Consider the following 26,903-nt stretch of genomic DNA (forward strand, 5'->3'; position numbering starts at 1 on the left):
GTGTGAGGGGAAGAGAGGTCACTGGAAGGCACCCCACTTGTGGATTTAAGGGAAAGACGACTGTGCGTCCCGAGAGGACAGCTCCAAGTGTGCTCCGAGTGGCTCGCAGCTCTGCTTCTCTTCTGGGTGTCCATTAGCCACAGATTTACTGTGGGGAGAAGATGCACCGACCTCAGATCAGCAAAGCTAAGAGGCCTCTTGGCAAGAGACAGACAAAGGAGCCTGGAGGCAACAAAGAGGGCCAGAGAAAGATCGGGAGAAAATGCTGTCCTAGCAGCAGTAAATAAATCATTTGGCTAAAAAGGATATTTGGCTAAATTGTCTCCCAGTGTCTATTCCCACTGGGACTTTTTGATCAGAAAACACAGAGCATCATGAAAAGACTTCAGAGGTGAGGGCTGTATCTCACTGAGAGCTGCGGGGTTGCAAACGAGGGAACCTCATTGCTAGAGAAGGCACAGGGGCCTCAGTCACACTGCACGAGGTACCAGCTATACGACCTCGGACTAGAAACAGATCCATGAGTCTCCATCTTATCATCTATATTGCAGAGGCTACAACCTCTCTTTCACAGGGATAAAGGATTAAATCATGTGATCAGGGGTAAAGAACCCGCCCACCAGTGCAGGAGACATGGGCTTGATCCCTGGGTCGGGAAGATCCCCTGGAGGAGGAAATGGCAACCCACTCCACTGTTCTTGCCTGAAAAATTCCAAGGACAGAAGAGCTGGAGGGCTACAGTCTATGGGGTCACAAGGAGTCAGACACGACTGAGCGACTGAGTGTACACACACACACACACACACACACACACAGGATGCCCGGCTCATGGTAGGTGCCCAAATTAGGCTGGTTTCCTTCATTCTTTCTTCTGATAGCATGTAGAAAATAGCAAATGTTTCTTTTCAGCATGGCCCATAATATCTTCATAAAACACCTACCAATTATTGAGAATTTCCAAGACTTACATTTGAGTCCTGCCTTTTGAATCTAATAGTAAACTGTCAGCTTGTTTAGATCACCTTTCTCTCTCTCTTTCTTTGAATCTCAGTTTCCTAATCTATCACCTAGGGAAAGGGGAGATATTTTGAAGGGTGGCTGTAATTGTTTAACTCTCTGTTTTATCCCCAGTGCCTGCTCCGTAGCTGGATCCATACAAGACACTCGGTCAATAATGACTGAATGAATAAGGCATTGGTCGAACCTTGAAATAATCTCACCAACAGGTGGGCTCTGGCCACCAGTCTATATGTGTGGCGCTACTATTCAGTCGAGTCTGATTCTTTGTGACCATATGTACTGTAGCCTGCCAGGCTCCTCCATCCATGGGATTCTCCAGGCAAGAATACTGGAGTGGGTTGCCACGCCCTCCTCCAGGGGATCTTCCCGACCCAGAGAGCAAACCCCTTATGTCTCCTGCACTGGTAGGCAGGTTCTTTACCACTAGTGCCACCTGGGAAACCCTGGTCACCAGCGTATCAGGTATCAATTCTGGGATCTTGGACTAGACTCTAGAAGGAACAGGCAAAATACTTACTGGATTAGACTTTCTAAGGGGGCTGCAAAATGTTAGCATCTGAGGACTTGGACAAAACACACATAACTTCTTTATCTTGTTCAAATTTTGACTTTAATTTTATATCTTTTTTGGCTTTCAGATTTTAGAAAGGGTTGCCCTTCACAAAGCAGAGGTCACAGAGAGCTTAAATAAAAAGTTCTACTTGCTTCCATGTACCACTGAGTCTCTTCTTAAGACTTTGGCTTACTGTTTTTCTCTTCTCCTCTCCCTCTCCTCACATCTTCCTTCTCTCACATCTGCCTTACCTTCTCCCTGTCCTCACTTTGACCATCATTCTCATCTATATAATGGGAACAACTGAGATTTCTGCCTATTGAGGATAGCAGGGTTTTACGGAAATTAAATAACTTGGGTGATGAACTTATCATAACGCAAGTACTAACCATTGTGGCACACAGTAAGACCTCAAGAAATGATCTGTCAGTATTTCCATCACATTTAACCCTTCTAAGAACCTTAGCAGGAGAAAGGTGACTCACCAGGGCCAACCAGAAGAATCTAGAACTGGATATAGAGGTCATCTAATTCTACAGCCCATGTTGATCCATCATCCCAAGCTGGATGAGAGGTGCCTGGGATTGCATTTGCCCACTGAGACAGACAGAAGGAGCTGGGAGGACCAACCCAATCATATAGTGCAGCCCAGGACCACAGAAAAGGCACAGTAAAAACACCACAGGTATATTCACAGTAAAAGTGGGCAACGGGGTACAGGGAGCCAAGTTAAGCAAGGTCTCCAATTTACAGGGAGCAGCTGTATGGGGTTATAATCAAGTCCAGGAAGACAGGAAACGTCAGGGAGAGACCTCCAGGCTTGAACGTTCGGAGACATAGCTCTGAAAGACAGAAGAATCTAAGGTGAACCAGGACTGCACTGACAATAATCACAGCCAATGGCTGAGGCTATCGCTCTATTACAAAGACAAAGGTTCTCCAACGATGAATGAGGATTAGGAGGAAGAAAGTGAAGTGAGTTAATAATGGAAGATTTATTTTATTGACCATCTGTTATTTTCCAGGTGTCTTACATTGTGATTTGATTGATTTCTGACATCATTTTAATTTATTTCTATTGCCTCTATACAGCAGGTGTGATTATCTCTAATAGGCAAAAATAATGAGGTCCAAAGAAAGTAAACAAATTTCTCCTATATTATATAAAACTTATTGGTCAGTAAGTAAATAAGAGCTAGAAATTCAAAGTCAGTGCTATTTGATGTCAAAATAAGTGCTCTTTCCACATTATCATTGACTTTATAAATTATATTTAAGTTATTCAGAGCCTCATTTCTTCATCTAGACTGTTCTGGGGCAAGACCTGTGACCATCAGGTCAGGAGGGAGGGGGTTAGTGGTCTAATGGTCACAGCCATGGGGAAGAGCTGAAGTCAAGAGCTTTTTTTTGGGGTCTGAATTCCCTTTAGGAGCTTTCCTTCCTTCCTTCCTTCCTTTCCCCCTCCCTCCCTTCTCTCTTTCCTCCTCCCTTCCTTCCTTCTTTGCATTCTGGCCCTGCGCAGGCTTCTTCCCTTGAACAAAATTAATTGTGCAAATGTCACTACAAATGTGCTTTCCTTACCCCTGCAAAGAACATAACCTCCTTCAGCCCATCTCCCTGCCCACCATGACTTTCTGCCCTCCCCCCGCTTCTGCGGAAGGAAAGTCCTGGTCCCACCTGAGTGCTTCTCTCTGAAGACACGCCACCAGACGGTTTCATCAGAGAGTCATCCACGCACAAGGAAGGAGTGATGAGCTCTCAGGGGGCTGTTCCCGTGGAGATGGAGTCAGGGCAATCCATCACCAGGACGGAGGATGCAGAAAGGCAGGACAGCCCACCTCACACGTGTGACCTTCACTGCAGTCTCCTGGGGCAGTCCTGATACCTACTGTTCAGACGGGTAAAGCCTCTCTACAATCGCGTTGATTTTCTCAGACAAAGCCAATCCCACGCAGAAAAAAATAGCTAGATATTTACTCCATGTGTTGATTATTTAGTCTGATGAATCTTGTACAAATAAACTTTTGAATCAAAAACAAAAAGCAGAGTCTTTCTAACCAAAGTCTTCACTTGGGGTTAGTTGAGATTAAACAATAAGAGAAATTAACCTCTTTTAAGCCTCATAGTAGGGCTTCCCTGATAGCTCAGTTGGTAAAGAATCCACCTGCAATGTAGGAGACCCCAGTTCAATTCCTGGGTCGGGAAGATCCCCTGGAGAAGGGATAGGCTACCCATTCCAGTATTCTTGGCCTTCCCTGGTGGCTCAGAAGGTAAAAAATCCACCTGAATGAGGGAGACCTAGGTTCAATCCCTGGGCTGGGAAGATTACCTGGAGGAGGGCAGGGCAATCCACTCTAGCACTCTTGCTTGGAAAACCCCCATGGACAGAGGAGCCTGGTGGGCCGCAGTCCATGACGTTGCAATGTGTTGGACATGACTGACCAACTAAGCACATCATCGCCAGGCTCACAGTTATCATTTGAACTTAACATCAGCATCGCCATTTTACCACTGGACGCACTTGGTTTGGGAAGCAGGTCTAGATTCAAACTAACGCCAAGTTTCATCACTTTGGGGACATGATTTAATTTGTCTGAGCCCCCAGACCCTCAACAAAAATGGGTGGGAAGAAGTCATTCAAATGAAGGTATTATCCTTTTCATCTGCCATTATTCTTGACATTTGTCACTGCTGTCAAGGTCCCTGTCTTTCACAGTCCTTGGACTGAGCCCATGAAACATTCTGAGAGCATTAACAAAGAGCCTCCAAGTCTGATAGGAGCTCAGAGTTTCACTCTTTCATCTCATGAGAGCAGCCACAAAGAGGAAAGACAGGAGTGAGAGAGATCACGTGTTGAGGTTCATCATTTGGATTTTTGACAATGTGGAGTTTGTGTCTTCCTGTCAACATATTCTAACCAGCATAATGGATCGCACATTAGTCCATCATATCTTTGTAAAAATGGTTGGGCAGTTTTTCAGAAGACTGTAACTGGATTGCCAGGAAGTCACTTTCAGACTGTCATCCCATCTTTAGGAGGGAAAAGCCATAAGAATAAAAGGCCCAGAGCAATGCCATCCCCCAGCCCTGGCAGCCCTGTAACCCTCCTTGGCAGCTGCACAGAAGCCTCCAGGCTGCCCGTTCTCTACCTCCTCATCCTTCCCTCCCCATCCCCACCTACTGGAGTATATTTTTGGAGACCCAGTGAGTTGTTTCAACATTGCAATAATTAAAGAGCAATCACTGAGAAAAAGCAAACATATTAAATCCAAATGCATGTGGGATGTGGCACATTAGGAGGCTGTTTCTAGTTGGCAGACAAGAATTTATTTTTAAAGTTATGAGACTGTGCTTCCAAACTTGGTTCCCTCAACACCCAAAGACCTGGGGGTTTTTCCAGCAAGGGCTGCATTTTCCTCTTGTAGGAAATCCACTGGGACTGATGCTGGTTGCAAACTTCAAAGGGACTCAACAACTTAATCATGCCATGTGGTCAGGACATAAGTATAAGTGCAAAGATATTGCCATGCACCCAAAAGTCAGACTTAGTGCAAATATGGAAGAAGGGTCAAGCTATCCATAGGAAAGGACTCCGACCTGGAAGCCAGGAAAACTACAGACAGCATGATGGAGCACACATAGTCCAGAATCCAGAGGCAGGAAGGCCCTTAGCTTAACACAACGTTGTTGTTGTTGTTATTTAGTTGCTAAGAGTGTCCAACTCTTTTCAAAGCCATGGACTGTAGTCCACCAGGCCGCTCTGTCTGTGGGATTTCCCAGGCAAGAATACTGGAGTAGGTTACCATTTCCTTCTCCAGGGGGTCTTCCCAACCCAGGGATTGAACCTGCATCTCCTGTGTTGCAGACAGGTTCTTTACTGACTGAGCCTCCAGGAAAGCTGAAACTTTGCTGCTGCTGCTGCTAAGTCACTTCAGTCGTGTCCAACTCTGTGCGACCCCATAGATGGCAGCCCACCAGGCTCCCCCATCCCTGGGATTCTTGCCTGGAAACAACTTTACTTCCTATAAAACCTTATGTGCATGCTAAGCCTTTAGCTGTAGCTGACATTTATTATTTGCCTGGAGAGAAACTGAAAACAAAAGAAGATTCTAAACCACAATTTATAAACTTTGTGAGTTGCATTTCATAACAGAGAAGCAATCCAACTAATAATTATTTGTTAATAATAAAAAATTATTTTCTGCTTATACTGCCTTCAATTCATGAAGTGTCCAATTATTTTTAAAATGTGAAAATGAAAAGTAAAAAAGAAAAATTAAAAAAAAAAAGAAAAATTTAAGTTCATGGCACTTAAATCTTCCTCCATGACTTGAATGGATTAAAAAAGAAAGAACATCCAATGGATGTTAGCTAAAATTCTAATGGACCATAATTTTAAAATTTCTTCCTCTAATTAAAATGGAAATGAATGTTCCAGTGTTGAAGGGAAAATTTACCTCTCCAGTGTTCTTGCGTGGAGAATCCCAGGGATGGGGTCACACAGAGTCAGACACGACTGAAGTGACTTAGCAGCAGCGTAGGTAACCAGAGAAGTAACTTTCTCCAGTAATTAGTAACTATGTCCTAAGTCAGTTTAGTCGCTCAATTGTGTTCAACTCTTTGCAAGCCCATGGACTGCAGCACGCCAGGCTTCCCTGTCCATCACCAACTCTCAGAGCTTGCTCAAACTCATGTCCATCGAGTCGGTGATGCCATCCAACCATCTCATCCTCTGTCGTCCCCTTCTCCTCCTGCCCTCAGTCTTCCCAGCATCAGGGTCTTTTCCAAGGAGTCAATTCTTAATGCACTAGTTTTCTCTTCCTTCCTCTCTCTCTCCTCCCATTACAGCATGAACAAATAACAACTATAATACTGATAGAGGCAACCTTGGCTAAAGAGATGAAGCATAATTGTTATAAATATGTAAAAAGGGAAAATAACCCTATTTTTTGTTTAAAAAATCAATGAGGAAAAATTATTCATTTGGGGCAGAGTGTCTGGAATGTGTTATTGTGTTTAGTAGCTTATATTTATCTTCCACCAGCATATGGTATCCTGGTAAAAACTGGAGAATTCAGCAAAGGCAAAACCACACGTTCAGTGGCTACATCAAATTCTAACAAGGAGCAGAGCCTTAATAATAAGTTAAAGTATTCATAAAATGTAGAAGGTAAATGTTTCACGATGATAGTGTTTATTGACAAGGAAAATAATATTAATAAAAAACAATTCTCTGCTAGGCCTTGGGCTAAGGTGTTTTATGTTCTTTGAACCTTGTTAACAAATCCAAGTGAGGTACCTACAAAAAATTATTGTCCTTATTCCATAAATAAAAATAATGGCACAAAGAGTGGTCTCCCAACTCACAAATGATGGAGCAGGTATTTAGACCTCCGCAGCCTGACAATCTGTTGACAAGATGAGTTGGAAGCTCCTTTAGGTAAGCATGATTGTTCCTGGCTGAGCTGCTGGTTGTACTGAAATTTGCATCCTCTCATCCTTCCCCCTGCACAAAAATCCCTGAGTTTAGCTGGATCCATAACCAGCCACAGAAAAGATGCCCAACTTCACCTGCAGCCAGGTGTGGACATGTGGTGAGCTTCTGGGCACAGACAGTCCAGGAGAAGGTGTGCCAGGCCGAGCCTTTAGAAGGAGGGCCACGCCCCAGTCCTGCCCGCTGTCTCTCTCCACTGGCTCCCTGACACCGTGCCTGGGTGGGGGAAAAACTAAGATCAAGGCATTTTGTCCCATCACTTCATGGCAAACATAGGGGAGAAAGAGAAAGCAATGACAGATTTTATTTTCTTAGGTTCCAAAACCACTGCAGATGGTGACTGCAGCCATGAAATTAAAAGACACTTGCTCCTTGGAAGGAAAGCTATGACCAACCTAAACAGCATTTTAAAAAGCAGAGATATCACTTTGCCGACAAAGGTCTGTATAGTCCAATTTATGGTTTTACCAGTAGTCACGTATGGATGTGAGAGTGGGACCATAAAGAAGGATGAGTACCAAAGAATTGATGCGTTTGAACTGTGGTGATGGAGAAGACCCTTGAGAGTCCCTTGGACTGCAAGGAGATCCAACCAGTCCATCCTCAAGGAAATCAGTCCTGAATATTCATTGGAAGAACTGATGCTGAAGCTGAAACTGCAATACTTTGGCCACTTGATGTGAAGAGCTGACTCACTAGAAAAGACCCTGATGCTGGCAAAGATTGAAGGCAGGAGGAGAGGGGGTCAACCGAGGATGAGATGGTTGGATGGCATCACCCACTAAATGGACATGAGTTTGACCAAACTCCAGGAGACTTTGAAGGACAGGGAAGCCTGGAGTGCTGCAGTCCATGGGGTCGCAAAGAGTCAGACACGATTGAGTGACTGAACAACACATTCACTCATTCCTTCTTTTTTTTTTTTTTTTTTAAACAGAGATAGCAGCTTTTTCTGAAATGGGAAAATTGGATGCACAGACTTTTTCATGGCTAGATGTGCTGGAGATTAAAGAGGTAACTGTCCTTCATAATTCACACTCAGAAGTGGTGAAAAATAATCCATTATTATCGAATGAAAAGAAAGAGAGTAATTTATAGCCAACCATGAATACTTAATCATTAGGCACAGTGACGTTGCTCATATTAACTCAGCCAAAATAAATCAGACGTAAATCCACAGCTGACGTCAATGTGGCATCAGGAAGATAAATCAATGGGACCCAGCATGAAAGAGTCTGTCTGTGAAACAGAATTATTAATCAGTGGTAACCCGCCACCCGGCCCTTCTGCCGGTACTCAGACCAAAACCACATCAGCCCAGCAGCAAAAGTAACATGACTGCAGACTTTTATAACCAGCAATTAGAATACCACCGCAATTCCAAACACATTAATTACTCCTAAAAGGCCCCAGGTTGTCTTTCTGTTAATTTTCCAGTGGATAAATTCGCTACTAGGCGACGAGTGGAGTAAAACTTCATTAATTGAGACTGCCCAGGGGACCACAGTCTGAGTTAGTGAAAAGTGCAAATTTCACTTTTATAATCAAGGAAATGTGTTGCTTGTGCTTCTGAGAACACTGGGTAATTGGAAGTAGATTAGCAAAAGCTTTATTTGTGTCACTATGTGTATTTGGAAGCAAAAGGAAAAAACACTGATTTTTTTAACCTAAAAGTTACTTTTTAAAGTAGAGTTTCTTGGATTTGTTTTAATAAAAAGATAAGATTCTGCTTATAATTTGTTCTTGTTGTTCAGTCACGTGGTCATGTCCAGCTCTTTGCAACCCCATGGACTGCAGCACACCAGCCTTCCCTTTCCATCACCAACTCCCGGAGCTTGCTCATGTCCAGTTAGTGGGTGCTGCCATTCAACTATCTCATCCTCAGTTTCCTGCTTCTCCGCCTGCCCTCAATCTTTCCCGGCATCAGGAAAGACTGACTCTTTTCCAATGAGTTAGCTCTTTGCATCAGGTAACCAAAGTTTTGTAGTCTCAGCTTCAGCATCAGTCTTTCCAATGTCTGTAATTGACAGAAAGTATTTCCAAAGGTAATGCACATAGTCAGGAAATTTTAAAATACTGTTTGAATGTTTCTCTTCTCTTTCTCTTCTCTTTCTCAAGTCTTTCAACATTATATAATCTGTTTAACAATTTTCTGTGTCTTGGGTAACCTTCAGGCTAGTGTTTTTCCAAATTAGTTCTTAGTCTATAAGCACACTAAGAAGCATGTGGTCATAAAACATGTATTTCTCCTGTCTGCCTTTCCTTGTCCTGGTCAGCACTGACTCTTGATGAAGCCATACAGATCCTGCCATGGTTGCTTCCTCTAAGGATTTCTTAAAGCATATTTATTGTTTGTCCATCCAGGAAGATCCCCTTCTTCTCGCCTACCTATACAACCCTTGGGACTTCCCTGGTTGTCTCCCAATGCAGGGGGCCCAATGCAGGGGGCCCAGACTTGATCCCTGGTCAGGGAACTATATTCCACATGCCACAACTAAGAGTTTACATGGCACAAGTAAAGATCCCACATGCTGTAACTTAAAAAAAATAAAAATAAAAATAAACAAGATCCCACATGCTGCAACCAATAGCCAGTGCAATCAAATAAATAAGTAAATATTTTTTAAAAAAAGACTGTGCAACCCTCAAACAATAAGGCATATCTCAGTGAACCAGCCAGGAGCACGGGAGTAGGAGAGGGAACAAGTACCTTAGAACAGGAACACTTCACAACAACCCTCTGAGCCAGGTGTTCCCATCACTTGGCAAATGAATAATTGAGAGATGCAATAATGACCCAAGGGTGCTCAAGATGTCACCGTTAATACCTGACCGATTTGAGATTCAGACCTAAGTCCATCTGAATCCAAGTACCATGAAGAGAGAGAAAGCTAACTCACTGGGTATCCCTCAGAGACTCAATTCAGCATCAATCCTCATTGGAAATGGTTCTTTAGGACACCAAACGGTCCCCTGCGAAGGGAGAATGGAGAGCACAGATGGCCCTCTCTGCACTCTGAGGAGCCAATGGGTGTGAAGCTCTTGTGACCCGAGGCAGTGGGAGCAGGAGGTACAGGGGATTGGACAGACCCAGGCCGGTTCCAAGGAAAACGCATGGAGATGACCACTTGAAAACAAATTCCTAAAATCAGCTTCCCATGTTTTAACTACTGTAAAACTTCAGCCAAAATGAATGGAGACATCCCTGAGTATTCAATATAAGAACCTACTCCTTTTAAAAAGGGGATGAGGAGACAAAATCATATGTGACAAAGAGCATAGATCTTGGAACAAAAGAAGTTTGATCTCCAAATGTGTATCAGTTTCATTCTATACAAGAACTCTTTGTCTCAGTAACTTCTGGATAAAACTTTGAGTTGACAATAGTTATGCTGTGTGATGATTTTCTGGAGGTTAAAAGAGACAATACATACAAAAAGTCTCCCTCTCTAGCCAGCACAGAGTAGAGATATGAATTATTCCTTCCCTTCTTCCTTTTATTTCCTTGCCTCTAAAAAATCATATAAGTGTCAACAGACCCAGATTCAATTATTTGGTCTAGAAGGGAAAGAAACATGTTCTTAACAATCTCTGTCACTTGGCACATACACCCTCATGAAAAAATATACTAATGATAATTCCTATCATAAAGGAAGGTACGTAGAGAGGGCCCAGGACAATGCCTGGCAGACAATCTTCTCTATTTTTGACTTCAATAAACGATGTTAATAAATAATATTCATTTTTAGGACCTCAATTTTCTTACATTTATTTATTCTACAAATTACTACAAAGCACCTTCTATGCAACAATGCCAGGGATACAACCACGAACAGGTAGGATAAGGTTCATGGTCTCAGGAAATGACGTTTCAGTGAGAGAAGCCACAAGAAATAAGTAAATAGTCAAAGCAATGTGAGACAGCAACTCAGGCTGGGAATAAAATCACCAGAATTATGTGAAAGAGAGGCTCCATACAGAGAGCAATGTTACTCTGAGGCTCCTTCTAATTCTAACATCTTGGCGTGGTACCTTCCACTAGAACTTGGCCTCCAGGATGCTGATACTGTGTGGGTGTTCTCTGCCCTCACCCACTGCCTGAACATGCCCTGGGTTCTGGAAACAGGACAAGTTTTCTGACCTGGACAGTGAGGAGTTATCATGAAAAGAGCTCAAGTTTTGGCTGGGAGGGGTTCAGGGTCTCATCATACTCCGTCATCTCCCAAATAGGAGGAAATGAAACACATCATGGCCCTGCTGAGCCTCAATTCTCTTGTTTGTGGGGCAAATATTCTTGAAATCCTAGTTTTATTTATAGATGCTTTAGTTGTAATCTCACCATTTATCACTACCCACCTCCCAGTCAGATAGCTAGAGAAGTACTTCTCAGATTTAAGGTTCTTCAAGGAATTTTGTGAAAATGTAGATTCTGCTTCACTAGGTCTGGGACAGTATCCGAGATTCTACTTTTAATATGGCCTTACAATGATGAAAGTGATGTGAAAGTGAAGTGCTAGATGCTCAGTCATGTCCAACTCCTTGCCACCCCATGGACTGTAGCCCACCAGGTTTACCTGCCCATGGAATTCTCCAGGCAAGAATACTAGAGTGGGTTGCCATTCCCTTCTCCAGGGGATCTTCCTGATCCAGGGATCGAACCCAGGTCTCCTGCATTACAGGCAAATTCTTTACTCAGAGCCACCAGGGAAGTCCATCTACTATTGCAGAGACCAAACCCTGAATAACAAGAAGCCAGACTACTCTCTATGTGTACTGCTTCTAGGAAGAGATGGAGGACAGAGGGCAAAAGGGAAAAGGAAAAAAAAATTCTTCAGTTGGTTTTAAACTCCTGAAGATCAATTTTTCCACCCTCTACCCTAGCAAAGAAGATGATTCCCCCAGGGGGGTGGGGGGAAAATGGACAATTGACAAGCAACCAAACCCATTAAGTTAGTGAAGGATGGACTCCAGGAAGAGGCAGATCTGAGAGATGATGGGGAAAGGGACTGAGGTCTGAATATGTAAACAGCTCAGCCTCCCCTCTTCAGGGCACCTCTGTGCCAGCTCCCGGGAGTTGCACTGGCATTGATACTCCTCTCGGGTGAGTGTGCATCACTGCACAAGGAGCTATCAGTAGTGGGGATGATGGTGGTATTTACTGTGGTGATGGTTAGCCATAATGGTGGCCCTGATGGTAACGTTGATGATGCTGGTGATGTGGGTGGTGGTGGAGATGGTGACAGTAATGCCAGCCGCGGAGGTGGTCATGATGGTGGTAGCAGTGGTGGTCACGATAGTGGCAGCATTAATGGCCACAATGATGGTGGTGGTGGGGGTAAGGATGAATATAAGGGTTTCCCAGGCGGTGCAGTGGTAAAGAATCCACCTGCCAATCCAGGAGACACAGGAGAGATGCGGGTTCGATCCCTGGGTCAGGAAGATCTGCTGGAATAGGAAACGGCAACCCACTCCAGTATTCCTGCTGGGAAAATCCCATGGACAGAGGAGCCTGGCCAACGACAGTCCACGGGCTGTGAAGAGTTGGACACAACCGAGCACGCACGCACCAGCACCAAGGATGGGTATGGTCAGAGCCGTGGTGGTGGCTCTGGTGCTACTGAAGCATGCTCTGATGCTGGGAAAGACTGAAGGCAGAAGGAGAAGAGGGCGACAGAGGGAGAGATGGATGGCATCACCAATTCAACAGACGTGAACTTGGGCAGATTCTGGGAGATGGGGAGGGCCAGGGCAGCCTGGCATGCTTCAGTCCATGGGGTCGCAAAGAGTCAGGCATGACGTGGTGACTGAACAACACTGATACTATCCATTTACTGTCGTGGTTTGAAAGGGAAAACCTCTGAACCAACCTAAGAGCCCATTCGGCCAGAATGTAACAAATCACAGCTCCGTCACATCCATGAAGTGGATATCATGAACCCTAACTCATAGGCTTGTTTTGCACAAAATGTGAGCCTACGTCTACTGCAGAGCCTGAAAAAATAAAAGACTATGCGTATACATTTTATCATTATAAATCATTATAAACTTATGTGCCCAAATCACAGAGAATCTCTGCCTGTTTATCTCACTCCTATTTGCCTAGAAGTGGCTAGCCTGGGCTGACAAGTCTTCAAAGTAGAACTTCCTGAGAGCAGGTTCTCTGACACTTGATTTTTTTCCAAAGGAGGTATTTTTGGCCCTGGGCTCTGTTCAGAACATCTTCAGATCACACAGCCTGGGTCACTGCCTATTCCTCCCACTCCCTCTGCCAAGTCTGCTTAACATTTCAGATCCTATTATTCTTCCCAGGGGATGATAAGAAGAAAAAGAAGCTTTCCTCAAAGTTTTCTCAATAAATGTTCAGTGAACAAGAGGTCAAGAGGTGTGAGGAATTAATTATCAACACTCTATACCTTGTCTTTCCAGAATGCGAGAGGGAAAAAATGAATTTTTAAAATAAATTTTAGAAAAAACAAGCTTGTCTCAAACGGAAGTTTTTCATGAAAAGTCCTCTTGACACAGGCTCCAGAAGGATTTATTGAATAAATGCTTCAGATTAAAGCCACGAAGAATGACATCACCTAGAGGCAGCTCCCAGTGGATTTGGGGGTAGTTGTGAATTCCACTGGTTTTCCTGGTGGCTCATTGGCCAAGAATCTGCCTGCCACACGGGAGATGTGGGTTCAATCCCTGGGTCAGGAAGATCTCCTGGAGTAAGAAACAGCAACCCACTCTAGTATCCTTGTCTGTAGCCTACCAGGCTCCTCCGTCTATGGGATTTCCAAGCAAGAATACTGGACTGGATTTCCATTTCCTTCTCCGGGAGATCTTCCCAACCCAGGGATTGAACCCAGGTCTCCTGCATTGTAGGCAGACGCTTTACCATCTGAGCCACTAGGGAAGTCCAAAATGTGTTTGAATAATAACTCCTGACCAGGGATTGAACCCACACCCACTGCATCGGAAGGCAGAGTCTTAATCACAGGGAAGTCCAGTGAAGGCTGCAGGATTTGAAAAATGAGTTTAAGGACCAACATTTGAAGTTGCTTATAATATATCTGCCTACATCTAACCATCCGGAACCTAGATGTACTCCCCCAGTACAGCCACAAGTGTGGCTGGGAAACAGAGAGGTGCTAGTGGGTATTCAGTGAAGATCAAGAGTCTTGCTGCATTCGTGGTCCAGGAGTCGGGCCCAAACTCTCCCTCATCCTCTGACTTTTCCAACAGCAGCCCCACCCTTGGCACCCGCTGTGTGAACTAAACTTGCACCGAAGGTTTCCATCAGCAGGCCCCGGAGCACACTCCACCTCTCAAACTTCGCGTTGCCTCTTTAAAATAGGGAAGAACAAGTGGTGAAGAGCTGGGATTGCCTCCTATCTCCCCCGCCTGTCCACCACATGCCCTTGAGCGAGCCTCTCGACTTCTTTGAGCATCCTTTTTGTCCTCTACAAAACGGCAATGATCCTGCCTCCTTGGAAGGTTGTTATGAAAGATGAGTGAAACAATACAAGTAAATGCTGCACAAGGAGGTGTACACAGATTGTTACTGATGTTTATTGTTGCCTGTGACAGATTTCCACTCTTCCACATTGATCTCATCCTCCTTGTCTTGACACATTGAGAGCAGATGCCCAAGGCAAAGATATGTCTTGCCATTGCTCCTCGTGTTGACAGAATGATATACTTTCATTGCATGGATCCGTCAGCGATGCAGCAGTGAGCTTTCACGCTCAGGCCCAGGTCGGCAGAACGGTTGGAAATAGTCTGCTACAAAAGTGTTCGCTGTGGGGTCTTGGCTCAAGAGGTAGGCGTTCTATCCAAGAGCACGTTCTCTCCATGAGGGAGGATGGAAGCAGGAGAAGGGCAAATGGAAACCCCTCATGCTTCTCAAGGCCAAGGCTTGAAACTTGCACTCTATCCACCCACTCACATCTAGGATGCCAAGGCAAGCCACAGGGCCATGCCCAGTACCCATGGGGTTGGGCCGATGGAAGTGAAGGGTCCTAAGGTAAAGGTATAGGAAGGGAAGAAAAATCAGAAATATTTCTATCATCTACTTCACCCCCAAATGCCTTCTAAAAAGCATTCCCAAACTTGGGAAGCAGTGTACAAGCCGGAAATAATTTTCCCTTAAAACTCTACTTTATATGGCTTCCCTGGGGGTCCAGTGGTTAAGAAACTGCTTTGCAATGCAAGGGACAGCGGTTCAATCCCTGCTGGGACGATCCCACATGCCGCAGAGCAACTAAGCCTGTACAGCATGACTACTGAGCCCAGGAGCTGCAACTACTAAGCCCATGTGCCACAAGTACTGAAACCTGCATGCCTAAAGCTGTTGCTCTGCAACAGGAGAAGCCAGGGCAATGAGGAACCTGCACACGGCAACTTGAGAGTAGCCCCCACTCAACACAACGAGAGAGAGCCTGTGCTCAGCACCCAAGACCCAGCACAGCCAAAAACAAAAATGTAAATACCTCTTTTTTAAAAAAAGCTCCATTTTATAAATAAGCAATGAAAGGCCCAGAGAAGGCATCAACCCACTTAATCCAGTGCCTGGTCGAAAATGCCAGCTCTTGACTGTCAAAGGGCCTCAGAAGCGAGAAGATGGTTGAAATCATTCCATGAAGCCTCCGAGCCCATCTGTGTCAGATGTACCGTGATCTAACTGACAGGACAACTGTCACGTGAGTCTCTCCACTTTATAAACTGGGAGGGGAGTCAAATTACATGAAAAAACTTATTTGAAAGCTCTCATTCTTTTTAAGAAACTGTGTTCAAATTATATTTGCTAGTTTGCATCACTTGGATTACAGGTTGATCTTAAATGTGCAAAATAATATATTTAATCAACACTGAAAAGTGAAGCGAGGGACTTCCCTGGTGGTCCAGTGGTTAAGACTCCAGATTTTCAACGGGGACACTGGTTTGATCCCTGGTCAGGGAACTACGATCTTGCATACTGTGCAGTACAACCAAAAAAATATAAAACAAATTAAAAATAAAATTTTTTAAACTATTTAGTTAATTAAAACTTCAAAATAATGAAGTGAAACATGGGAGAATGACCAATAGGACCTTCTGTGAGGCGAGCCTTGTCCAGGGAAGGCATTGACAAGAAGAGGGGAAAGTACTTTTTCCATTAACAGTTTGTAAACATTTAATTATGGCTTGATTTTGGTGACTGCAATTAAAACGCATTCTCTGTTTGGGAGCTAGCATGTCAGAATCTCAATCTAGGTTAGGTAGACACTGTCTTTAATAAGAAGTCTGATGAAAAACAAGAAGGGACCAACCCCATATTATAAATGTAAGAGGTGCTGAGGGGTGGGCAGGGCTGTATAGTTTCCTTGAGAAGACAGCTAAACCCTCTCAGTCAGCAGTCTTCGATTAACAAATCTTCCCCACTGGACAGATGAAGACACAGAGACACAGAGAGGCGAAGTAGCTAGAAGCCAGGTCACTTGAGTGCGACACTCATTCCTCTGTTAAACAAATACCTGCTGGGATTTATCTGTGCCAAGCAGTTCACTTGTCTCTGGGACAGAGACAAATAAGTCAGAAGTCTCTGCACTCAAGGAGCTGATGGACCAAAGAAAAAGACCATAAGAAAAAAAAAAACAAACAGATGGTCAGGACTTCCCTGGTGATCCAGTCACTAAGACTTTGCCTCCAGTGCAGAGGTGCAGGGCTGATCCCTGGTCACTGAGCTAAGATCCCACATGCCTCAGGGCCAAAACCCCAAAGCATAAGACACAAGCAATATTGTAACAAATTCGATAAAGGCTTTATAAAGGGTCTACATCAAAAGAATCTTTTAAAAAATAGATGGCCAAAAATGCATACTCACAATATTATATATATTACACATATGTTAATATAATATTATATGTGATATATAAATGCTCTTTCCACTACTATACATATCACAAGGCTATGAATTCAAATACATTCCAGCTACCCAGGTCCATGTGCTAAAGCACAGAACTTCATGTTGACAAAGACCCACATATGCCAGGATAGACCCATAAAAGTTATGTTCACAGCAGCAAGATTCATAGCAGCTCCAAATATAAAACTGCCCAAATACCCATGAGCCAAAAAAATATGTAAATAAATTATAGCACATTCACTTTCACTTTTCACTTTCATGCATTGGAGAAGGAAATGGCAACCCACTCCATTGTTCTTGCCTGGAGAATCCCAGGGACAGCGGAGCCTGGTGGGCTGCCGTCTATGGGGTCACATACAGTCAAACACGATTGAAGTGACTTGGCGGCAGCAGCAGCAGCACCCAGTGGAACACAAAACAGCAATGAGTGGACACGTTACAGCACACACAGCAACAGGGATGAACCTCTCAAAGTATGCTGAGTAAAAGAAGCCAGGCCCAAAATTGTGCAGGCGGCACGATGCCATTCAAAGGAGGCAAGAAACATCAATCTCCGCTGGGAGAAGCCAGGACCACAATTATCCCTGGGGTGGGGAGAAGACTGAAGGATGGAAAGAAAGCATTGGGAGGATTCTGGCAGGTGGTTACGCTTGGTGTCTTGTTCTGATGATGCTGGTGACAAGAGTGATTTTACTTTATGGAAATTTATTAAGCCAGGCCCTTATGATATGTGTGCCTTTCTGTGCGAATATTATACATTAGTTGAAAGTATTTTTAGAAATGCAGTGAACGATGGCCGCATCCACTTCATCTCTTTAATAATTCTCTGATTTGCTTTCTTTGTCCTGGGCATAGCCAGAGCTCAGATTGCTATAATATACCACAGTATCCTGGGTTAATAGAGCAAGTCGACATTTTTATTCCCATAACAAATCAGCAGGCTGATAAACAAGCGTATTATTGAATGTGTATGCGTCTGTTTTGCTGGCGCTTTTATTTTTTCACTCCTTTAACATAAAGACCAACACACCCTGCGTCTTAAGATTCTGCTCCAAAGAAAGCCCATCAAGGTCTGATTAGCCGCAATCCAGAATGAATCTTTTCAATGAATGAAAATGAGGCGAGCTTTTATGGGCCTATTACCCGGGGGCATCCAGTGGTATTTTTACTCTCCATATTTGACCTTAAAAATGTTTTGTAGTTTGTCAAGGATATAATTTTCACCCAGTCAGGCTGCAGGGGCAGCTAATTAAGTGGTGTTTAATGACATTTGTTCCTTAAAGGAGGGCTGATTAAATGTACCATGTAATTTTTTACCAAATCAAGCAATTCACCCAATTTTCAAATGTGCTTAATAAGCCAGGCCCAAGTCATTACGGCCTGCCAGCTGGGTGACGGATGTGGCTCCTTCGGCGGCAAGAGCTCTCAAAGTGCTTCAGCTTCCTCCCTCCGGGCCTTTGTCCGGCCTCCCTTCCGAGCGGACACTCTTTTCTGCTCCCTCTTTACCTCTGCCAGTCTGACTCATTCTAGGGAATGCGTCTGAAATCTGGCTTTTTTTCTTGGAATTTCCACCATCTGAAACTTTCTCCAGTTTAGCCAAGATCAGCTCTCCTCCCTCCAAACTCTTATGACTCCTGGCCTTTGCCCCTTGGCTTTGAATTCATACTCACACCATCAACTCCTCTTTCATCCCTGTGCCCCTCATGTTCCCACTTAAGTTATGACTGATGTTGAGGGTCCCTTAGACTGCCAGGAGATCAAACCAGTCAATCCCAAAGGAAATCAGCCCTGATTACTCACTGGAAGGATTGATGCTGAAGCTTCAATACTTTGGTCATCTGATGTGAAGAGTTGACTCATTGGGAAAAACCCTGATGCTGGGAAAGATTGAAGGCAGGAGGAGAAGGGGACGACAGAGGATGAGATGGTTGGATGGCATCACCGACTCAATGGACATGAGTTTGAGCAAACTCCAAGAGAATACCATCTTGGAGGGACAGGGAAGCCTGGTGTACTGCAGTTCTTTGGGTTGCAAAGAGTCAAACGACTTAGCAACCAAGCAACAGCAACAAATGTGAGTTTCAGAAACCATTCTGCTACTGCGTTGGCCAAAAGGTCCATTTGGATTTTCCTAACATGTTCTTATGTTAAAACTGGATGAACTTTTTGGCCAACCCAATACTTTTTCCAAACAGAGTTTTACCTGGTCCTAAGGACACAACACAGCTCACATTTGGAAAGAACAGGGCGGCAGCTTTAGGAGGCCACGCAGATGTTGTAATCTCTCCAATTAGTCTCTGTGTGGCCTTGGGCAGTTAATTATTCATGTTCTTTAAGCCTGAGGTCCTTCACCTGTAGAAGGATATAGATAAAAATCTCCCCAGTGTGATTCTAGTGGGAGTTAAATAAGAGAAGGCAGTGGCTTTCAAACTCTACTTTGCCTAAAATTATCAGAGTGGTTGTTAAAATTGAAAAATCCTAGGTCACTCTCCTTTCCCCCCCCAGAAATTCTCACTAGGGCTAGAAAAATGCTCAGAGATCTGCAAGCATCTGTCACCCCATATACAACTCTAGTGCAGGTGTTCAGAAGGATCAACCTTTGAGAAACACTGAGATGTGAAACAATAATAACAACAGTAACAATAATGATATTTTAATATTATTATCATAAAGCAAGTTGATGTCAAAGAGCTAATAAATAGCTCTTCAACTTGGCACCCAATTTAAAGACAAATTTAAGAGATAAGGAAGCAATAAAATGAATAGAGTTTGCAATGTCACCCTCATTTTATAATAAAATCTCATAATAGACAATGTGGCTGTGCCTGGAGTTAGAAAGTTCCTGCTTTGACACTTTGGTTGGGTTTCTTCAGTTGTAACAGAAAGAGCCCTTGATAAATACCATCTTTCCACACCCCTCTGTAATTCTTAGGACACAGGCATGACCCAGCTGCCCAGCCCTGTCCTTGGCCACTGTCTGCACTCCACGCAGGCCTGCTCCTAGGAACACATGTGCACGGTGAACATGCTGGAAGCCCCAGATATACAAGAAGGAACAAGAAAGATGCTGGACCCAGGTCCTACCTTGGAGTCATCAGAGTCCTGACCTGGGCGGGGAGGGTTTAGAGAAACGAAGCAGTCCACGCAGGGAATGTGCTAAGGGCTATGGCATGGTATGGACATGCCCTGGACCCCAGAGCAGGTCAGCCCAGCCCCGAAAGGCCTTTGTCCCCTGTGATCAGAGTCCACACGCTCAGTGCTGCTGAGGTTCCTTTCCGGGTCTGTCCTGTTCTTTGCATCCAACTTTCCTCTCTCTTTTACTTAAGGTCACACATCCTCCTCAGGCAGCACCTTCTCTAGTTTTTGTGCTTAAGGGGTATGTGAGGTAGGAGCTAAAGTTTGAAAGAGACAATGTTTTTGTTTGCTGAAAAAAAAAAAAAAAAAGATGAGGACAATGTGCCTACCTAAGACAGGGAAAGTGAAACTATCAGGACCAGGAAGACCTTCTGCCATGTTATCTTTAAACAGCTAACTAGCAGGGACCGACTGTGTAGCACAGGGCACACTGCTCAGTACTCTGTAACAACCTAAAGAGAAACAATTGGAGAAAGAATAGACACGTGTATACGTATTACTGAGTCACTTTGCCGTACACCTGAAATTAACACAACATTGTTAATCAACTATGCTACAGTATAAAATTTAAATTTTTTAAGTAAATAAAACAAATAATCTGAAATATTTTTGAAAAGTCCAGGCCAAGCCTGTCTCTGCAGGCACCCCTCTGGGCTCTCAGATCTCCCCGTTCTTCCCAATTTTCATATGGGAGCAAGAGCCTGAAAAAGTTCTTTCCTTTATTGTGCAAGAAAGAGGCAAGAGAGGAAAAAGGAACATAGTAAAGGGGAGTCCTGAGCCAGCCTAACCTTATGCAGGCATGAATTTTCCACTTACTACCTGGTCCGTCCAGTCAAAGCTACAGTCTTTCCAATAGTCACGTACAGGAGCAAGAGTTGGACCATAAAGAAGGCTGAGCGCCAAAGATTTGATGCTTTTGAACTGTGGTTCTGGAGAAGACTCCTGAGAGTGCCTTCGACTGCAAGGAGATCCAACCAGTCCATCCTAAAGGAGATCAGTCCTGAATATTCACTGGAAGGACTAGGATCCTGAAGCTCCAATACTTCAGCCACCTGATGTGAACAGTTGACTCACGGAAAAGACCTTAATGCTGGGAAAGATTGAGGGCATGAGGAGAAGGGGGTGACAGAGGATAAGATGGTTGGATGGCATCACCAACTCAATGGGCATGAGTTTGAGTAAACTCTGAAAGATCATGGAGGAGAGGGAAGCCTGATGTGCTGCAGTCTATCGGGTCACAAAGAGGCGAGCACAACTTAGCGACTGAACAACAATAACTTACAGCAAGCATCTAATTTCTGTAAGCCTCAGTTTGCAAAGCAGGAAGAATGGTCATAAATATAATTAGATAATTCAGACTTAACCATTAGAACAGATGCCAGTATGCAGTGGGGTTTTAAATGTGAGTTCTGTTGCATGAGGCTTACACTCACTCTTTCTGAAGATGAGAGGAGGAGGTGTGCCCAGGGACACAGGCTGGGACTTTTTGAAGTGGCTCGTGGGCTCATAACAGAAACCAAAAGACTTCTAAGACAGCGCTGCATCCCCGGATGCACAATAAAAGCTGGCCCAGTCAGAAGACACACTCACGTCAGTGGCTCGAATACCCACCGTCACTTTGCTTTTTAAGTTTAAGAGAAAAATCAACCAAACAAAACCTTTTGTCTCATTTGGTTCTTTTCATTCCTGGGTTTGTGTTCCATGCCTCACTCACCCCAAGTCTCTCTCTCTCTCTCTCTCTCTCAAGATCTGTTTTTATCACCACTTCCCCCAAGAAGTGCACTCCCTGGAGCTGAGGCTGGCTCCTTGACGGTGACACAGACATGCTAGCTCCAGGCTCAGCCAGGACCACTTTGCAGGAGGTCCTGGAGGGCAAGGACTCTCCTGGGGGCAGGTGGTACCTGGATGGCCGGCAGATATGGGACTAAGCATTAAACAGATCAAAGGCAGAGACTCAAGGGGGGCACTCACCAGCCTGCTGTGTTCACGGCAGGCTTCTGAGAAGAGGGATCCGTGCTTGTTAGTGAGCAGTAGCAATGACTGCATCAGGAGACTTATTTTAAAACTAGGAAATAAATAAATAAAATAAAATAAAACTAGGAAAACATTTACAGTTATTTTTACTTTCCCACATCATTAATCATGGATATGAATGGCTTCAATCTCCACCAGGAAAACACAGCACCATGCAGTGACTATTACATCCACCAGAGAACTCCATCTTTGATTCAGCATTAAAAGCTCCTGGATTTGGTCCAGGAGATATTCACTGAGCACCTACCATGTGCCAAACCCTGGGTTCTCATGAAGAGTTGAACATGTGCACCTACAGCAATCGGGAGAGAGCAGATATGGGGGCTAAGTGACAGGTTCAGGGAGCGCGAGTCGTGGGGTGGGGTGGGGGACGTGGCTGGACCAGAGCAAAGCGGCCCTGGAGGTCAGACTTGTGTCCTAAGAGAACTCAGTCCCTGTGCAAACAGAAAGCCCAGGGCCACACCACCCAGGATGGCAGAGCTGGGGTTGAAACTAGGAGGCCCAGCTCCCCTCTCAGGGCTCCTCACAGCACACGATCGCTCCCCCGACCAGTTCTTTACATCCTAGCAAATAACGGCAGCAGCAATAATAACAGCAACGACAGTTTACCGGGTGGTCACTATGCCAAGTGCTATTCTGAGCAGGTGATGTCTTTAATTTCTTGCAACAATACTATGTTAAAAAAAAAAAGGTATCATTAACCCTCATCTCACAGAGAAGTCTTTAGAGGCACAGAAAGGTTAAACAACTCAATCAAAGTCACACAGTAAGAAATACAGCTGATACTCAAACCCCAGCATTCTGAATCCAAAATCCATTTGCTGACCACCTACACTCTGCTGGCAGGCTAAGTCCATGGTCCCATCTCCGCACTGATAAAAGGGGAGCTGGGGGCCATCTTGACGTCTGAATTTCCCATCTGCCCTTTCCTCCAAAGTAATCAGGGACATTAACTTGATGTTGCCAGCTTTGACCTCCTCTAGGACACAAGCAAGATGCTCACTGCAGACCTGGCCCCACACCTGGGCAGGCGAGTCAGCAGTGACACTGGGCTCTGTGCCAGGGGGGCTACCACCACCTTTTGAGCCTTGAATGCCGACACCGTGCATCTTTCTACTATAATCCCAGCTGGAGACTGCCAGGCCAGTTGAAAACCATGTAAGCAGTGGTCTGGGAGCAAAGCAAGAAATGGCGGGAAGATGACAGTCTCACCGAAAAGCAGCGGGGGGACAAACAGCAGTCTGAGCTGTCAGTATGGGGCGGCATGCTGGTTGTGTTATTTTGCAGAAAGACAGACGGTACGTCAGTCTTCCTAAATGCTTTGAGCCTTTGCTTCCTGGCCTGCACAGTGGAAGAACTGACCTAAATCCCTTTCTTTCAAAGAAGCCTGCACAAACCATCATAAAAGGTCTGTGCTGGGCAGGCCAAGATCTGAGGATGGAGAGCAGGGAGGGAAAGAGCACTTGCTGAGTGTGCTGCTTGCCAGGCACCCCTCGAAGGGTCTCGTATTCAGTATTTTTTCTCATCTTCTGATGTGGGTGTGATGAGTGTGCCTGTTTCATCGACAGGAGGCCAAGGCACAGATGGTTCAGGAACTAGTGCTGGGGCCTACGCTCACAGAGGCGGTGTCAGGTCAGCCCCAGGGCCCGGCTCCCACCCACCGCACCACCAGCCTCCCCCACCAAGGCTCGGGACAGGATCTGAGAAGCTTTATTATTCTCGTGTTCCGTGACTCTGAGCCTGTGCCCCAGTGATCCACCTGTAGGCTCAGCACCCTCGGATCCATGATGGCACACACGCCCAGCGTGGAAACAGACAAGCAAGAGGCCTGTTCCCACCTCAATGAGATCACGCCAGGGACTGTGACACAGACATGGACAAGAGCAGCTCAGAGCAGCACGTGCTGACCAGGTCCATCCAGAGACCCCACTGACCCCCGATTCAGCACATCTCTGCCCACCACCATCCCTTCCCCAGATTCCATATTCCCACTGTGTATGTTCATCGCTCAGTTGTGTCCAACTCTTTGTGATGCCATGGACTATAGTTCGCCAGATGCCTCTGTCCATAAAATTCTCCAGGCAAGAATACTGGAGTGGGTAGTCATTCCCTTCTCCAGGGGACCTTCCCGATCCAGGGATCGAACCCTGGTCTCCTGCATTGTAGCCAGATTCTTTACCTTCTGAGCCACCAAAGAAGTCCCTCCATATTTCCATTAATTACAACTAAATGCAGAGACAGACAAGCCAGAGAGTTAATAGCCTCTCACCTCTCCCAGTCCCCTCCTCTTTTTTCAGGTACAACCAGGGCTGCTGTTTCCAGAGCACCAACATCTCTGTGGGCTGAGCTGGCCGTGCCTGGAGCTGGGCTCCTCACTGCCCACCTGCACCCACCAGTGCCCTGCCACTCTGTCCCGCTTCCCTCCTGCAGCCGGGACCTCTCCATCGCCCTCTGTAATGACCCTGGCTGGTTCTCCATCACCTAGCACAGGGGGTCAACTGCGATGGCAGACTTGAGGTCCCTCCTACCTCTGTGGACTCCCTCCAGGGGTCTGCCCCGACCACCAGGCTGTCTGCAGACAGCACCATCTTCCTGAAATAACGAGGATACGAGGTGACACGTCAAGAGCAGCTGCTGACTCTGTGCTGAAGGCTGCACAGGAATTACCTTGTTTAATCCTCACAAGCACCCAACAAGGCGCAGTATACTTTGAGACCCACTCTAGAGCCAAAAAAGAGAGGCTTCGAGAAGTCAAATGACTTAAGCCCACAGAGTAAGAGGTGAGGATGGTTCTGACCCCAGCTTTTCTGCCCACAGAGCCCATGCTGCTAACACACCCTCCCAGGACTTGCTGAGTCAAGGCCCCCTTGCCCTTCAGCCTGAGCCTCAACACCGTCTCTCTTTGGGAGGCTCCTCTGTGCCCGAGTAGACATGCGCCTTCTTCATGGTGGCCTTGCGCTCCATCACAGACTCCACCAGGGAACCGAAGACTCCAAAGAGTTTAATTCTGAGCACAGCCCCTCCTGAAGCCAGTCCCCACTGGTATCTGAGAAACTCAAGGGACCACCCTTCTCCCATGTGCCTTGCCCAAGGCCAATTAGGGCCGAGGGACCAAATTAATTCATTTGATGGAGGCATACAAGAGCCTGGATGCTCTCTGGGCTGTAGGTTTGGGGGGTATACTATACTCATTTCTTGCTCTCTTTTCTCTCTAGTTTTAGTTGAGGGTACTTTTTCTTTGGTGGAGGGAGTGGGAAGTTAGTTGAGGGGTGACCCAGAACAAAGGAAACAGAGAACTTGTTGCTGAGTCCTGTATGGAGCTTTAGGCTTAGGAGAGAAAGGGACGTTCACCAAGCAAGGAGACCCCAAGGGCGAGGTTGCCCCACAGTGTGGGATCCAGACCCAGAGGCCAGGCTGCCTGCTTTCAATCCAGCTTGGCCACGCTCACCAGCCGTGTTAACCTCAACAAGCCTCCTTTCCTGATGGACGGAATGCGGGCAAAATATTGCCCTCATTAGAGTTGCTGTGAGGGTGAGATGAGTTAATAAATGAAGCAGTCTCAGAAATATGTCTAGCTGTATTATTATTTTGAAATTGAAAGTGTAGTCTCAACTCTCAAGGGCTGCAGAAAACTTGAGAGAATTTTCTCCATCCATTTAAAATAATCTCTCTACATTTTAAATAATGCAGGATGGTTTATAATGAAATAGTCATTGATCTGGATGGATGCAACTCATATAACAGAATAACAAAGTAGGAATCAGGAGAGCTGGGTTTTCAACCCAATTCTGTCTCTAACCAGCCACGTAACTTTGGGGCAAGTTTCTTAACCTCTCCTACCTGCATTTTCTTCTACTACAAAGCAGATATCATGGTGATGACTTGGATGCTTTTGGTAAGAATTCGAATAGACAGCTTAGTCCATTTTTTAGTACCTAGTCCAGTTGAAAAGTGCCAAGATCACTCTACAGAGATAGAACAGACTTTTGAACAAATGATGTTGAGACAGTTGGACACTGACTTGCAAATGAATGCAGGTGGACTCTTACCTCATACCATATACAGAAATTAACTCAACTACCATACAACCCAGCAATTCCACTCCTGAATACAGATCTGAAAAAAACAAAACACAAATTTAAAAAGATCACAGTAGCACTATTTACAATAGCCAAGACGTGGAAGCCACCTAAGGCTCTACTGACAGATGACTGGATGAAGAAGATGTGGTACGTATATGCAGTGGAATACTACTCAGCCATAAACAAGAATGACATTTTGCCATTTGCAGCAGCATGGACGAACCTGAGTAAGTTATACTAAGTGAAATAAGTCAGACAGATGCAGACAAATCTTATACAATATCACTTAAATGTGAAATCTAACAAATACAACAAATTAGTGAGTATGACAAAAACAGAAGCAGACTTCACAGATGCAGAGAACAAAGGAGGGAGGAAGGAAAGGGAAAGGCAAAGAGATACAAACTGTTAGGTATAAATTAAGCTACAAGGGTATACTATACAATATGGGGACTCTGCCAATATTTTATAATAACTTAAGTGGAGTATAACCTTGAAAAATTGTGAATCACTATATTCTACCTCCATAACTTACATAATATTGTATGACAACTATACTTCAATAAACAAACAATAGTGTTTTAAATTAACTCAAAATGGACTAAGGACTTACATGCAACAGCTAAAACTTTATAGTTTCAGAAGAAAACATAGGTATAAATCTCCTTCCCACATGGAGTGAGTTCAGAGGGC

The sequence above is a fragment of the Odocoileus virginianus genome, chromosome 15 (genome assembly GCF_023699985.2).
Source record: "Odocoileus virginianus isolate 20LAN1187 ecotype Illinois chromosome 15, Ovbor_1.2, whole genome shotgun sequence".
NCBI lineage: Eukaryota > Metazoa > Chordata > Mammalia > Artiodactyla > Cervidae > Odocoileus > Odocoileus virginianus.